We start from the raw sequence: 14558 nt of genomic DNA on the forward strand, positions 1-14558 counted from the left end.
TCTCCATAGTGACTGTCAAAAATTGCCAATGCTGACTATCTAGCAAGTTGTCATGGCAGGGTATTGGAAAAAGTTTTCAATTAGCAATAATGTATGATAAACCTCATTGGCTACCATATTTCCACTGTACAAAGCTAAGACTGTGTGTTTTAAATGGGTTTAACAAACTAACTTATTTGACCATCTTAATCTGGCCTATGAGCCAGATTATAATGATAGTGATAATGATCGTGAATATTTTATGGGATGATTGTGGAGAGCACATCAATTTAATTCAACTAAGTCACAATTACATTGTCTTTCAAAGAACATAGAAACACATTGGGTGGGAATCAGTACTGTGTGCAACCGGGTAGCTCCTCTATTTTCAGTCAGGCTGAAACAGGAATTAAAAGAAATTAAAGAATGTATAAGCAAAAACTCAGTTGTATATAAGAAAACCCAATTCCCCCTGAAGAAGAGAAAGAGCTGGAGTCCTTTAAAATTAACCGTCTGCTTTTCTGTGGCTCGTGAGCCTTATCTCTCCCTTTCCCAGGCATTGTGAAGACTGTTTCTCTAGCTGTGTAGCTGCAAGGTCACTAGACAGATAATCTCAAGTCATAAAACATGTTGTTCCTTGAAAAGTAAGAAATAACGTAATGCATGTCTCAATTGAATAACTGTCTTTGTTTCTTGCTTCTGTAATATGCTTCCCCCTGCACAGATCTCCCCTGTCCCACAAAATGCTTAAAAGGTAGCTTGACTCTCTGTTCGAGGCTCAGTCCTTTGGATGTTAATCTGACGGGGTCAGTGCACCTAAATAATTAAATAATTCCTCCTCAACCCTTCGGTCTCTCTGATTCCTTAATTATCCCACAGTGAGACAATGTTTATTACATGCTAGAGATAGAACAGTTTGAGGAATTACCAAAGAGATGGGAGTTGTTCTCATTTTCCAGGTTCCTTGAGGAAGTTCTTGGAGGAAGTTTCTTGAGGAATTCCTTAAGGAAGTGCTTGATATATATCTATTGATACTGATATTTATGCCAAAAATTATTTTAAATACTATGAGATACCAGAGAAATAGGCTGAAGTGTGCATATAAACAATAAGTTTAATAAAGGATGATGGGAGCCATGATGGAAACCTGTGAGACCATGCAGCTATGGACGTAGGCCCAGGACTGAGTGATTCTGCCTGTGTGTGGGGTTCATAAACAGCTCTGCAGTCAGCCGCTAAGGAAAAGCTTCCAAACAGCATGCAATCCTGTGGACAGAAAAGGAGGGGTGGAAAAAAAACAAGACTCAAAAATTCGCTGAAGCCAGATCATCAAGAATATGGAACACCATGCAGGGAAGTTTGGGTTTTAGCACATATTCAGTGAAAATCCACCAGAGAAGTTTTACCAGTGAAACGAAACAACTTGATTGACTAAAAGTGAAGGCAAGGAGACTGGTTAGGATACTATTGCAATAGTCAAGATGTGAGTTGCTGGGAGTAATGGGGATGGACAGAAGAGGCCAAAACATGTTCACGAAATAGAATCAACAGGACTTGGACACCGATTGAATATGGGGAGGGCATTTGGCTAAGGAAAGAAAAGAAGCCAGGATAACTCCCAGCTCTCTGGATTGTGCATGTATGAATAGGGGAGCCAGTCACCAAGATGAGAGTGAAGGAGACAGAACAGGTTGGAAAAAAAAAGAGATTAAATTCATTTTGGGATATAATGATTTTAAGTGTCTCTGGGACAGCCAGATGGAGATATTCTGTTAGTAACTAGAGTTAGAAGCCAGTCAGAAACAATGGAGCGAGGTCAGGGATGGAGATTAAATTTGAAACTCATATTATTATACATCTGCTCATGGAAAGCAATAAAAAGGATGAAATCATCCCATGGAGAATTTGTAGAATGAGAAGAGAGCCAAAGACAGAAACCCTGCAGATACCCAACATTAAGTGGCAGGTAATGAGAAGCGGAAAAATAAAACATACTGAGAAAGAGTGGCCAGAGATGTAAGAGGAAAACCAGGTGGGTGTGGCATCACGAAGCCAAAGTACAGACAGAATTTCAAAAAGAAGAGGCAGTTCAACCATGTCCAATTCTGAGAATTCATGGAAACCAAAAGCTTAAAAAAAAAATTCACTAATTTAGCCATTAGGTATCTATTTGCAATATTTGTCAGAGTCGTTTCAGGGAGTCAAGAGTGAAAAGGAACAGAAACCTGAGTGCAATAGGCTGAGACAGAAACAGACCTAAAGAAAGAGACATGCGAATGCAGCTTATTTCTTTGAGGGACAATTACTCATGCAAATGATTTTAAAATACTTACAAAGCCACATGCATATGCTTGAATTCATAGAAATTTTCTACATTTTGGACATTTTACCATGTAATAGATGCTCTCTGTACAGCTTTTTAAGACTATCAAGTTCTATAACAGGCAGTTACATAAACCACTGATTCTGGGGTAGAGATTATTCCCTAAAGTGAATGTGGTCTGAAGTAACTCATTTACCATATTTTTGCTCAGGAAGAAGTGATACTTTTATACTCGGGCTCTGTATGAAAAAGTGAACTCATTATTACAAGAAAGTCATCAGAATCAAAATGGTGTCATTTGTGTTAAAAACGAACAAAATCCTGACAAATAGAACTGAGGAAGGCTCTGAAGAGAGGGTTCTCATGTATGAGTGCTTCGTAACAAAAACTATCACACAAGACTACAAAAAGCACAACATTGCACAAAGATCATCACAACCTTACACAAAAAATGCTTCTGTGAGGACATCTGCCAGCCAACCTTGACTGATGCCACCCTTGTTACAGATCCTTGTTATGTATCCTTTGAAGGAGAATCACTTCAAAACAATTCTGTAATCCTCTTTATTTTTCCTTTAAAAACCTTTATCTTCCTTTACCTCCCTGTACATGCATATAGTTTACTATGGCACACATATTCCCATTGCAATGTCCTATTCCTGAACAAATACCATTTTCTTTTAGAGAACATCTAAAAGAAGTTGGCAATTAACACTCACTTGTCATTTAAAAAGCCATAGAATGGCCAGGTGCGTGCCTGTAGTCCCAGCTATTTGGAAGGCGGAGGTGGGAGGATTGCTTGAGCCCAGGAATCAGTCTCAGCAACATAGTAAGACTCTGTCTCCAAAAGAAAAATAAATAAGTAAATAATAAATTAAATTTAAAAATTAAAAAAAATTTTAAGGCCATAGAATGAAAAATTCTCAGAAATATGTAGCCAAATGTTTTTTGATATTATTATATAAAGTAGTAATAAATAATATAAAAATATCTACCATTAATTTATTTATTTTCATTTTTATTTGTTTATTTTGAGACGGAGTCTTGCTTTGTTGCCTAGATTGGAGTGCAATGGCGTGATCTCAGCTCACTGCAACATCTGCCTCCCAGGTTCAAGCTATTCTCCTGTCTCGGCCTCCCAGAGCTGGGACTACAGGCACCCACCACCACGCCTGGTTAATTTTTGTATTTTTAGTAGAGATGAGGTTTCACCATGTTGGTCAGGCTGGTTTCGAACTCCTGACCTCAGGTGATCCACCCGCCTCAGCCTCCCAAAGTGCTGGGATTACAGGAAGAAGCCACTGTGTCCGGCCCATTTATTTAGCTCTTAGTCTGGGTAGGTTAGACACAATACTAGGTTCCACACATGCTCTTAAATCTTCCTGTTAACTCTGCAATCTAGGTATTGTCACTATCCCCATTTTACAGATGAAAGGACAGCAACTTAGGTTTAGTTACTTGCAAAAATTCCTCCAGCTAGTGAGTAGCACAACCAAAATTTGAACTCATGCTTAGTCAAAATCCTGCACCCTCAACCAACTGTACACTTCTAACTACACTTGACTTCTCCCTACTCCTTCTGAACTTCATATAGTGTCTTTCCACATGCTGTCTAACATCTGCAGTGTCCTTATCTCTTCCCCACATGCCTTTTTTTTCTTATTGGTGTAGATAGATTCAGGCCAAATTCCCACTCTACTGTGAATCTTACAGATGCTCCAAGGGCCTGTGTGCAAGATATCATTAATACTCTTATTATACAACTAGGCTGGGAGTGGTGGCTCACATCTTTGGGCGTAATCCTAGCCCTTTGGGAGGCTGAGGCAGGCGGATCACTTGAGCTCAGGAGTTCAAGACCAGCCTGGCCAATATGGCAGAACTCCATCTCTACAAAAAGTATAAAAATTAGCTGGGTATGGTGGCACACGCCTGTAGTCCTAGCTACTCGAGAGGCTGGGGTGGGAGCATCTCTTGAACCCTGGAGGCAGAGGTTGCAGTGAGCCAAGATCGCGCCGCTGCACTCCAGCCCAGGCAACAGAGCAAGACTCTGTCTCAAAAAAAAAATAAAAATAAAAATAAAAAAATAAAACTTATTGTGCTACATTGTAATATCTGATTCCCTTAGTAGACTTTAATGTATTCATCCAGCACATGGCACATGACAGTAATCATTTTACAGACATTTGTTGAATAGTTGAATGAAGCTCAATATATACTATACTTCTATAGTAAGTGCAAAATTGAGAGTTATATTTTAAATAAATAATGTAATGTTTGAATGTGTACTTTGTCGTCTATTCAAATGCTTAGGGAACCAATTTCAACCATTTAAAGACATGGTGCTGTATAACATTTTTTTTATTAAAATGCCAAAGCCTTTGAAGATTAGTCTTTGTAAGTGTAGTTAACCTAAACATTTTTTAAAATTCTTTTTTTTTTTTTTAAACAGGGTCTCACTCTGTTGCCCAGGCTCGAGTGCAATGGCACGGTCTCTGCTCACGGCAATCTCTGCCTCCCAGGCTCAGGTGATCCTCCCACCTCAGCCTCCGAAATAGCTGGGACTACAGGCACCGGGCCATCATGCCTGGCTAATTTTTGTAGAGATGAGGTTTTGTCATGTTGCCCAAGCTGGTCTGGAACTCCTCACTCAGGTGATCTACCCACTGTGGCCTCCTAAAGTGCTGGGATTACAAGCATGAACCACCGTGCCCAGCCAGATAGTTTTCTTTCTAGAAAATTTTGTTATATATAAAGGAAATCTCTTGTTTTTAAAAATATTTATTTTGTATTCTGTAATTTATTGAACACTTTGATTCAGTAATTTAGAATACTACCTTCATCCTCTACTAATTCTAGTATATACTGAATCCTATTTCTGCCTTGTCTCTTCAGTGCCATTGATATGAAGGTTAATATTTATGACTGTACAACACAGTTTTAATTTCTGTAGCTTTGTTTGCAAATCTTCACATTTTTTTCAAGTCTTATGCCTATGTGAGCCTTTATTCATAGAAAAACTATTTTATGCCGTAAAGTAGTCACAATCCAATATTACTGGCATTTCAAATACTTGGACAAAAACTTCTCTTTATCTGGTGAGAAATATATACTTAATAATATTCTGCTACTACTATAGTAACCTCCAAATCAAAAAAGCGCTATAAAACTAGCAACCTCCCTGAATATAAATAAAATTCTTCTCAATTTTTGTTCATAATTTGCATTACATTAATCTCGAATTACTGACCAATTGCCAAGATCTGTTTTCTGCTAGAGCTCTCCAGTGACGTCATTACCTGTTATTTTGGCAAAGGTCTTAAGAAAGTGAAAATGAAATTATTAAACATCTCCTTTGATTCTAATTTTCTTGTTTCACAGAAAACTTCACAGTCAGAATTTCACAGGCAATTTCACATTCACTAAGGAGATCTATCCAGGTGTTTTTAGGAATATTTATCAATTCCCTCTGATTCATATCATATAAGACAGGCTAAAGAGTTTTAAACTAATCATATAAAGAGAGCTGATTACACTGAATCGCTTTTTCTATCAAGCTTCTTGTACTCTGAAAATCAGGTTCTGAAGTCTGAAAATAAATTAATTTTCAACAATGAAGTAGGCTGAGAACTCTGTTGGTATAAATTCTATTTATGTGACAGCCACCTCGGGCGCCATTTTATCCTGATGTGATTGAACATGATATGAAAGAGTGCCTTATTCTTATTCAGTGGCAAAGAGCCATGGCTGATTCTTTTAAATACTTTTTAAAAAGAAAAGTAGACCTAGACTTTTTTTTTAGCTGAAACAATGACATTTTAATCAAAATAAAATCTACCTCCCATGTAGCATTTATATGTAAAACAGTTAAAGACCTTTAACTTTTATTTTTATTTTTTATTTTTCTTTTTTAGACAGGGTCTTACTCTGTCACCTAGGCTAGAGTACAGTGGTGAGATTATGGCTCACTGTGGCCTCTACCTCCCAGGCTCAACTAATCCCCTTGCCTTGAGTAGCTGGGGATGCAGGCACGCACCACCACGCCCAGCTAACTTTTCTATTTTTTTTTTTTTTTATAGATAGGGTCTTACTCTGGTGCCTAGGCTGGTCTTGAATTCCTGGGCTCAAGCAGTTCTCCCACCTCGGCCTCCTAATGTGCTGGGATTATAGGTGTGAGCCACCACGCCCAGTCAATCTTTACCTTTTATTGGGAATCTTGATATAAGTATTTTAAAATATAAAACTTCTTATGAAAAGATGCAATATAGAGGCCGGGTGCGGTGGCTCACATCTGTAATCCTAGCACTTTGGGAGGCCGAGTCAGGTGGATCACTTGAGGTCAGGAGTCTGAAACCAGCCTGGCCAATATGGTGAAACCCTGTATCTACTAAAAATACAAAAATTAGCCAGGTTTGGTGGTGCGTGCCTGTAATCCCAGCTATTTGGGAGGCTAAGGCAGGAGAATCGCTTGAACCCGGGAGGCAGAATTTGCAATGAGCCAAGATTGCACCACTGCACTCCAGCCTGGGTAACAGAGTGAGACACTGTCTCAAAAAAAAAGAAAAGAAAAGATAAGAAAAAAAATGCAATATACATTATATTCTTACCTCCCTGCCTTCTACTCTGATCTGCCACAAAGACACTTATATACATATGTAAGAGGAGGACAATGAGTCAGAAAATTTCTTTGATTTGGCTACAGTACTGCTCTTTTTTTTTTTTAGAAAAATTAAGTTCCAAAATGCTTTACCACCACCATCCAAACTCCCTACCAAGCTATCTAAAGGGCCTACATTTGTAGCTACTGGCTACTTCACCAACCATATCTTACCTCCTCAGCCTTGCTCATTCCACTTAAGTGACACTGGCCTTCTTGCTGGCCTTTGACTGCGATTAGCAGGTATTCACATTTGCTATTCGCTGACAGCTACACTCTTCCCCCAGGTATGCACGTGCCTCACTCTGCCACTTCACAAAGGTCCCCACTGAAGTGTGTCACTTCATTAAAGAGGTCCTCCCTCCAAACCATCTCCATCTCATTTTCCTTCCACATTTTTTCATCAAAACACCTACTACCCCAGACAAAGATTGTCTCCTTGACCAAACTGTAATCAGGCTCCTTTGAGTCCTTTTCTAGATTTGGCCTCAAACTTGGGCTTCTGTGTACAATTCTTGCAGAGCCCGGTTTTACTGAGAATTATGCTACGTCAGTCAAGAGGAATCTTTCACCCTTAATAGCTGATCACCCTTGATATCTGATCAAATTCCTCATCTCCCACTGTCCTCCAGGGGATGGCTGATCACCCTAGCCTGTTAAGTCAGTTCAGCAAGAATTCCCCCTCCCTTGATGTCTCCTCTTAGTGATTCCTGTCCACCGACCACTCACCTCCCAACCCCCTGCAACCTGTTTCCTTGGCTATAAATCTCCACTTGCTCTTGCTGTATTTGGAGTTGAGCCCAGTTCTATACTGTCTCTTTTGCCCAATTGTAATAGCTCCTGAATGAAAATCAGTTTTGCTCCTTTAACTACTGTCAGGCTGTGGTTCTCTTTAATATCACCAGACATATTTTAGAAGTATGATTTTATAGTTGGCCCTCCATACTGTGAGTTCTACATCTGTGGCTTCAAGCAACCATGGATTGAAAATATTTAAGGGCATTCACAGTGGCTCATACCTGTAATCCTAGCACTTTGGGAGGCTGAGACAGGTGAATTGCTTGAGCCCAGGAGTTTGAGACCAACCTAGACAACATAGAGAAACCCCATCTTCTACAAAAAATAGAAAAATTAGCTAGGCATGGTGATGTGCACCTGTAGTCCCAAGCTAGGAGAGATACAGAGCAAGATGTTGTCCAGAAAGAGAGAAAGAGGGAAAGAGAGAGGGAGGGAGGCAGGCAGGGAGGGAGGAAGGAAGGAAGGAAGGAGAGAAGGAGAAAGAGAAAGAAAAAGAAAACAAAGAGAAGAGAAAAGAAAGAAAAAGAAGAGAAAAGAAAAGAAAAGAAAGATGCAGTGACTCACACCTGTAATCCCAGCACCTTGGGAGGCCAAGGCGGGAGGATCACAAGGTCAGGAGAGCGAGACCATCCTGGCCAACATGGTGAAACCCCGTCTCTACTAAAAATACAAAAAATTAGTCAGGTGCAATGTCAGGCGCCTGTAATCCCAGCTCTGCCTCAGAAGGCTGAGGCAGGAGAATCACTTGAATCCGGGTGGCAGAGATTGCAGTGAGGCCGAGATCCCGCCATTGCTCTCTAGCCTGGGTGACAGGGTGAGACTCCATCTCAAAAAAAAAGAAAAGAAAAAAGAAAGAAAAGAAAAGAGAAAGGAAGGAAGAGAGAGAGAGGGAGGGAGGGAGGAAGAAAGGAAGGAAGGAAGGAAATACTGGGGGAAAAAGGATGGTTACATCTGTACTGAACATGTACAGACTTTTTCCTCATCATTATTCTTTAAAAAGAGTATAAAAACTATTTACCTAACATTTACATTGTATTTGTTATAAGTAATCTAGAGGTGATTTAAATTATATAGGAGGATGTGTGTAGGTTATGTGCAAATAGTATGCCATTTTATATAAGGAGCTTGAGCATCCATGGATTTGGGTATCTTTGCGGAGTCCTGGAACCAATTATCCATGGAAACCAAGGGACAATTGTATATATTATTGTCGATTTCTGCCCTCAACTTCCTTTTCCCCACAACATAAGCATCAAGAGTAGGGTCTTTGCTGTATCTTTAGTGCCTACAATAGTACTTGGCACATAATGTGTGCACAAAAGACATTTGTTGAATAAATGGCTTTCTGTCCAATAATATCATAGTCGATACAAGTTACTAATCACTTTCAGTTTAAAGATCCAAATACTATTAACATTTTGATAAATGTTAACACTTGATAGTAATAGATTATTTAATTGAACACAATATCTATACTTTCTCATAAAACCCCAGAAAAAACTTTCATCTCAAGAACACACACTATATACATATACACAATATACACACACATATACAAATATTTACCAATACGAATATAGAAACAAGGAGCATTATGTCTACAACTTACAAATGAATTTGTGTGTGTGTGTGTGTGTGTGCATATGGAAGGGGTGGGAAGGAGAAGGAGAGGAAGAATGGTAAAGGAAATGCAATACATGTTAATTTCAAGGAATCAAGAAATATGGATTAAAATTAAAGTATACAGGGATTCTCTTTATCATTTATTTCAGCCTGAAATTGTTTCTAAGTTTAAAAGTTAGAAGAGAACAAAAAACTTTTTGTCACAATAAACTAACCACTGTGTCTATAGTACGATCCAGCCCAAAACAATCTTTTAGCTTGTGCTGAAGAGTATACAGTTGTCTTTTTACATTTGAAAAACTATTTCACAGGCTTCTCATAATCTAGAGGACAGATCAAGAAACACTGCCCTAACTCACTTGTTATTATCAGCCAAATTACAGTGACCAAAACTTTTACAGAACCTTCAGAGGAATGATGCCTCTGCAGAGTTGACTATTTGCTTGCATATTGCTCTTGATGCTGTTGCTAATCAAAGATGTTTAACCAACTGTTTTAGAATTACAATACCATTAATAAATTTCATTTGCTTTTTATATATTGACTGTGGATATGTGACCTTTCTGAAATTACTCTTTAAGGATCTTTCAGATCTTGGTTCCTCTGTAATCTTTTTCTTCAAAATTTTAATCTTTGGTTTTCAGTTGTTTGACCATGATATGTCCAGGATTGCTTGTGTGTATGTTTTATATATATCCTTCTTGAGATTTTCTAACCTTCTTGGATCTATGGTTGTTACCTTTAATTAATTTTAGAAAATTATCAGCTATTATATCCTCAAATAAGTTTTTATGCCTGTTCACTCTCTTTTTCCCTTGTAGGACTCCAATTACATATGTGTTAGATTATTTTATGCCGCAGCTCTTGAGTGCTGTTTTCTTTTTTCCACTTTATCTCTTGATTTGGACAATTTCCAATGCTCTAATTTAAAAATCACTAATTCTTTCCACAGCAGTGTCAGTCAGTAGATTGATGAATCTGTTGAAGGAATTCTTTATCTCTGACACTATATCTTATATTTTTAGAGTTCCCATGTGATTCTTTTTTATAGTTTCTATCTCTGCTGAAACTTCCCATTGCTCATGCATATTGTCCACCTTTTCCCCAAGATTCTTTAACATACTAATCATAGTAATTTTAAAGTCTCTGTAATAGTCAGGACTCTTCAGAGACTCCGAACCAATAGCATGTATGTAGGTGTATATTAAGAGATTTATTATGAGGGATTGACCCATGTGATTGTGGAGGCCGAGAAGTCCCATGATCTGCCATCTGCAAGCTGGAGGCCCAGGAAAGCAGTGCAGCTCCAGCCCAGACCTAAAGGCCTGAGATCCAGGGGAGCTGATGATATAAGTCTCAGTCTGAGTCCAAAGGCCCCAAACCAGTAGCATCCATGTCCAAGTGCAGAAGAAAATAAGTGTTTCAGCTCAAGTAGAAAGCAAGTTTTCCCTTCCTTTGCCTTTTTGTTCTATTCAGTCCCTTAACAGATTGGATGTTGCCCTTCTTTATTGGTGAAACCGATAGAGACAGGAGACAGCCAAGGGTCCCTGGTGAAATTCTGCCTTCAAGCCTAAAGCAGCCTGAAGGCTGAAAAACCCGGACTGCTGGTCCCAGATGAAGCCTGTCCTTTCCCAGTTGATCCTCTCTGAATAATGCCCTCTGCACAATGAGAGGGCAGGGTGGAGCCTCAGGAATTTTGTGCCATTTGCAGAGGGGAGGAGCCTGGCCTCTTCAGTTCCTGGGTAATGACCTGGGATTCAATCTGTGAGGCAGGAGATCTGCTAGCAGGACTTTCTCTTGCTTTGCTGAGGGTTCCTCTTTCCTTTTTTCTTTTCACCCAATAAACCCTGCCCTACTCAACCTACAGTGTGTCTGTGGGCCTAAATTTTCCTGTTATGTGACAAGAATCTGGTTGTTTTCTACAACAAAAGCAATATTCTTTATTTAGTGTACCAATTCAAATGCTTATCTCTTCTGGAAACACCCTTACAGACAGAAGTTGTTGGAATAATCCAATAGGGACTGTAATGATTAATTTCATATGTCAACTTGACTGAACTATGGGATGCCCAGACAACTGTAGAGCAAAAATAGTGTTTTACACTAGTGTTTTACAAAATGTTTTACACTATTGTTTACCAAAACAAAAAATAGTGTTTTACAGTTATCTGGGCATCCCTTAGCCCAGCCAAGTTGACATATAAAATTAACCATCACAGTCCCTATTTGATGATTCCAACAACTAGTTATCTCTGAACCTGGTTCTATTGATTGCTTTATCTCTTCACAATATCCCCCCCAACCCTGCCTTGCTTTCTGTATGTCTTATAATTTTTTAGCATATACCAGAACACTGTAGGTAGAAGAATAGCAGAGGATGAGGAGCGTAGCGCTGTTTTTACCTGGAAATGGGTATGCCTCTTCCCTTTCAAGCTGTTATTATGGGAGCTGCAGTTAATCTGGTCAGGAGTTGAACTAGCTTTGGGCTTTATCATTGCTATTGTTACCTTCAGTGCACCCCAAGCTTCATATTTCTCCAAAATTGAGCTGTTGTTACTTTGTGCATGTATCATGTCTGGGGTGCTGCAGGATTACTCCCAGTGCTTCTGCTCTACCCTCCACTTTCATTAGTCTCTGCAGGGACTGTGCCACAGTAGGGAGGGAGAGGTTTTCTCTATATTCCTGCCCTTCCCCAAGAGCAGACTCTTGGTTCTTGTTACTCATGCTGAGATTGTGGTGGGGGCAGGAGGGTGTTCTTGGTTCTTTTGGTCCAGCCTCTCAGGCTTAGGCAGAACTGGGAACCTGGGCCTGGGGACAGGGCTTTCTTGGTGTTCCTGCCGTCTCCCCATGATAGTCAAATGCTACCTTGTAACTCTGTTTGATCTGGTTTGGGAGAGTTTTTCTGCTTCCATCCTAGCAATAAACAGACCTCTGCTTTGTATTGGTGCAGATTCCTGAGTCCCAGAGGATATTTTCCCCTCTCTAGGCACCAACTGGTTTTGATTCTACCCCTTCCCTACAAGCAGGGGATATTTGCCTGGGGCAGGCTTTATGAGAAGAGTCCAGGAACGTAGGTGGAGATTAGCGTCTGTCCCCCAGGAACAGCTGATTGCCAATCAGGCATGTGTGCTTGTTCCACTAAGCGGGGCTCTCTCCATTTTCCTCCTCTGACCCCAATCTTTCTGATGAAAGCCCTCGAGGAGCTTACAGCTGGTGGGCAACACTGACATTAAAGAATTATACAAGCAAATATAAAGCTACAACTTTGATCAATATTCAGCAAGAGGAACCTGTTGTAATGAGATTGTGAGAGGGGAATGTGACCTCTTCGGGAAGGTCAGGGAAGACTTTGCTGTCCAGTGATAATTGACTCAGGTATGTAGGCTGGTACAAGTCAACTAGTTGAAGTGTCCTGAATGAGGGGAGCATTTCCAGCAGCTGAGGATCAGTATGTAAACAGTCCCGGTCGGGCTGGGCACTATGGCTCACGCCTGTAATCTCAACACTTTGTGAAGCCAAGGCAGGAGGAGCGCTTGAGCCCAGGAGTTTCAGGCTGCAGTAAGTTACTATAGTGCCATTGTCTGGGTGACAGAGCAAGACCCTGTCGAAAAAAAAAAATAAAGTCTCTATGGCAGGGTAATATGGCAAGTACTAGGAACTGAAAGAAAGTAAGAAGTCCTAGGATAAGAAGGCCCAGTGGGTACAAAGAGGGTAAAGAGACAGGAGCAAGACCGTCATGGACATTTTGCTCTTGTTAAGAATTTTTGTCGCCGGGCGCGGTGGCTCAAGCCTGTAATCCCAGCACTTTGGGAGGCCGAGACGGGCGGATCACGAGGTCAGGAGATCGAGACCATCCTGGCTAACACGGTGAAACCCCATCTCTACTAAAAAAATACAAAAAACTAGCCGGGCGAGGTGGCGGGCGCCTGTAGTCCCAGCTACTCGGGAGGCTGAGGCAGGAGAATGGCATGAACCCGAGAGGAGGAGCTTGCAGTGAGCTGAGATCCGGCCACTGCACTCCAGCCCGGGTGACAGAGCAAGACTCCATCTCAAAAAAAAAAAAAAAAAAAAAAGAAGAATTTTTGTCTTCATCTTAAATAGTGGGAAGGCATTGGAGAATTTCAAATTGAGGTTGATGGGGAAAGAGATGTAATTGCAATTAAATTTGAAAAAAATATTTAAGCAACACATAATTCAGATCTCCCAGTGTTTGTATTTTATATATGAGTGCCTTTGAATGAGGTAAGTTTTGTCATATTTTTAAAGAAAAAATTTTTGAAGATAAACTAGGGTATACTAGAATGAATCACAAATAAGGGAGTAACATTTGAACTGCTCGGTGATATTCCAATATTTTATTGGCAGGTGACCACCCCATACTTGTAATACTGTAAGTTATAATTTAGAAGAAATTTTAAATGAATTTATCTGGTCCCATCCAATTGCACTGTATTATATTGCAGATTAAATTATGAACAAGCCTATATTCAGAAACATTTATTACAAGTATATTTACTTTTAAATGGTGGCAAAATATGTAAATCAAGTATTATTGAATGCTTATAGGGGTACACAGAATAAAATAAAAACAAATATTGCAAAATGTAAAGATATTGTTTAGAGATGATGTTTCAATTATTGACTAATAAAACAATAGTTTTATATCCCAGTAAAGCCTGTGACTTTAAAATATATGTGACATTTCACTACTATCATTGTCTTTTTTTTTTTTTTTTTTTGAGACAGAGTCTTACACTGTCACCAGGCTGGAGTGCAGTGGTGCAATATTGGCTCACTGCAACCTCTGCCTCCTGGGTTCAAGCAATTCTCCTGTCTCAGCCTCCCAAGTATGTGGGACTACAGGCATGCGCCACCATGCCCAGCTAATTTTTGTATTTTTAGTAGAGATAGGGTTTCACCGTGTTGGCCAGGATGGTCTAGATCTCTTGACCGTGTGACCTGCCCACCTCAGCCTCCCAAAGTGCTGAGATTACAAGTGTGCGCCACCATGCCCAGCCTACTATCCTTGTCTTTTATGCATCCTGACTTCATCTTCTTTTATCACCAATTATCATATCTCCTCTTTCTAGAAAGGTACTATCTAGAATTAAATTGTATTTGCCTCTCCAGGAAATCTCCTCCTACATCAAAATTAGCTTTTTATCTCTCCATACATATTTT

At 39.8% G+C, this 14558-nt stretch overlaps 1 non-coding gene across 1 annotated transcript; it reads right to left on the reverse strand.

The window, feature by feature from the left end:
- On the reverse strand, positions 1–136 carry LOC111538396. The gene has a single exon (XR_002730320.1). It is a non-coding gene; the product is annotated as a U4 spliceosomal RNA (small nuclear RNA).
- Between the last annotated feature and the right edge of the window lie 14422 nt (positions 137–14558).

Source organism: Piliocolobus tephrosceles, chromosome 6 (assembly GCF_002776525.5).
Source record: "Piliocolobus tephrosceles isolate RC106 chromosome 6, ASM277652v3, whole genome shotgun sequence".
In the NCBI taxonomy this organism is placed as follows: Eukaryota; Metazoa; Chordata; class Mammalia; order Primates; family Cercopithecidae; genus Piliocolobus; species Piliocolobus tephrosceles.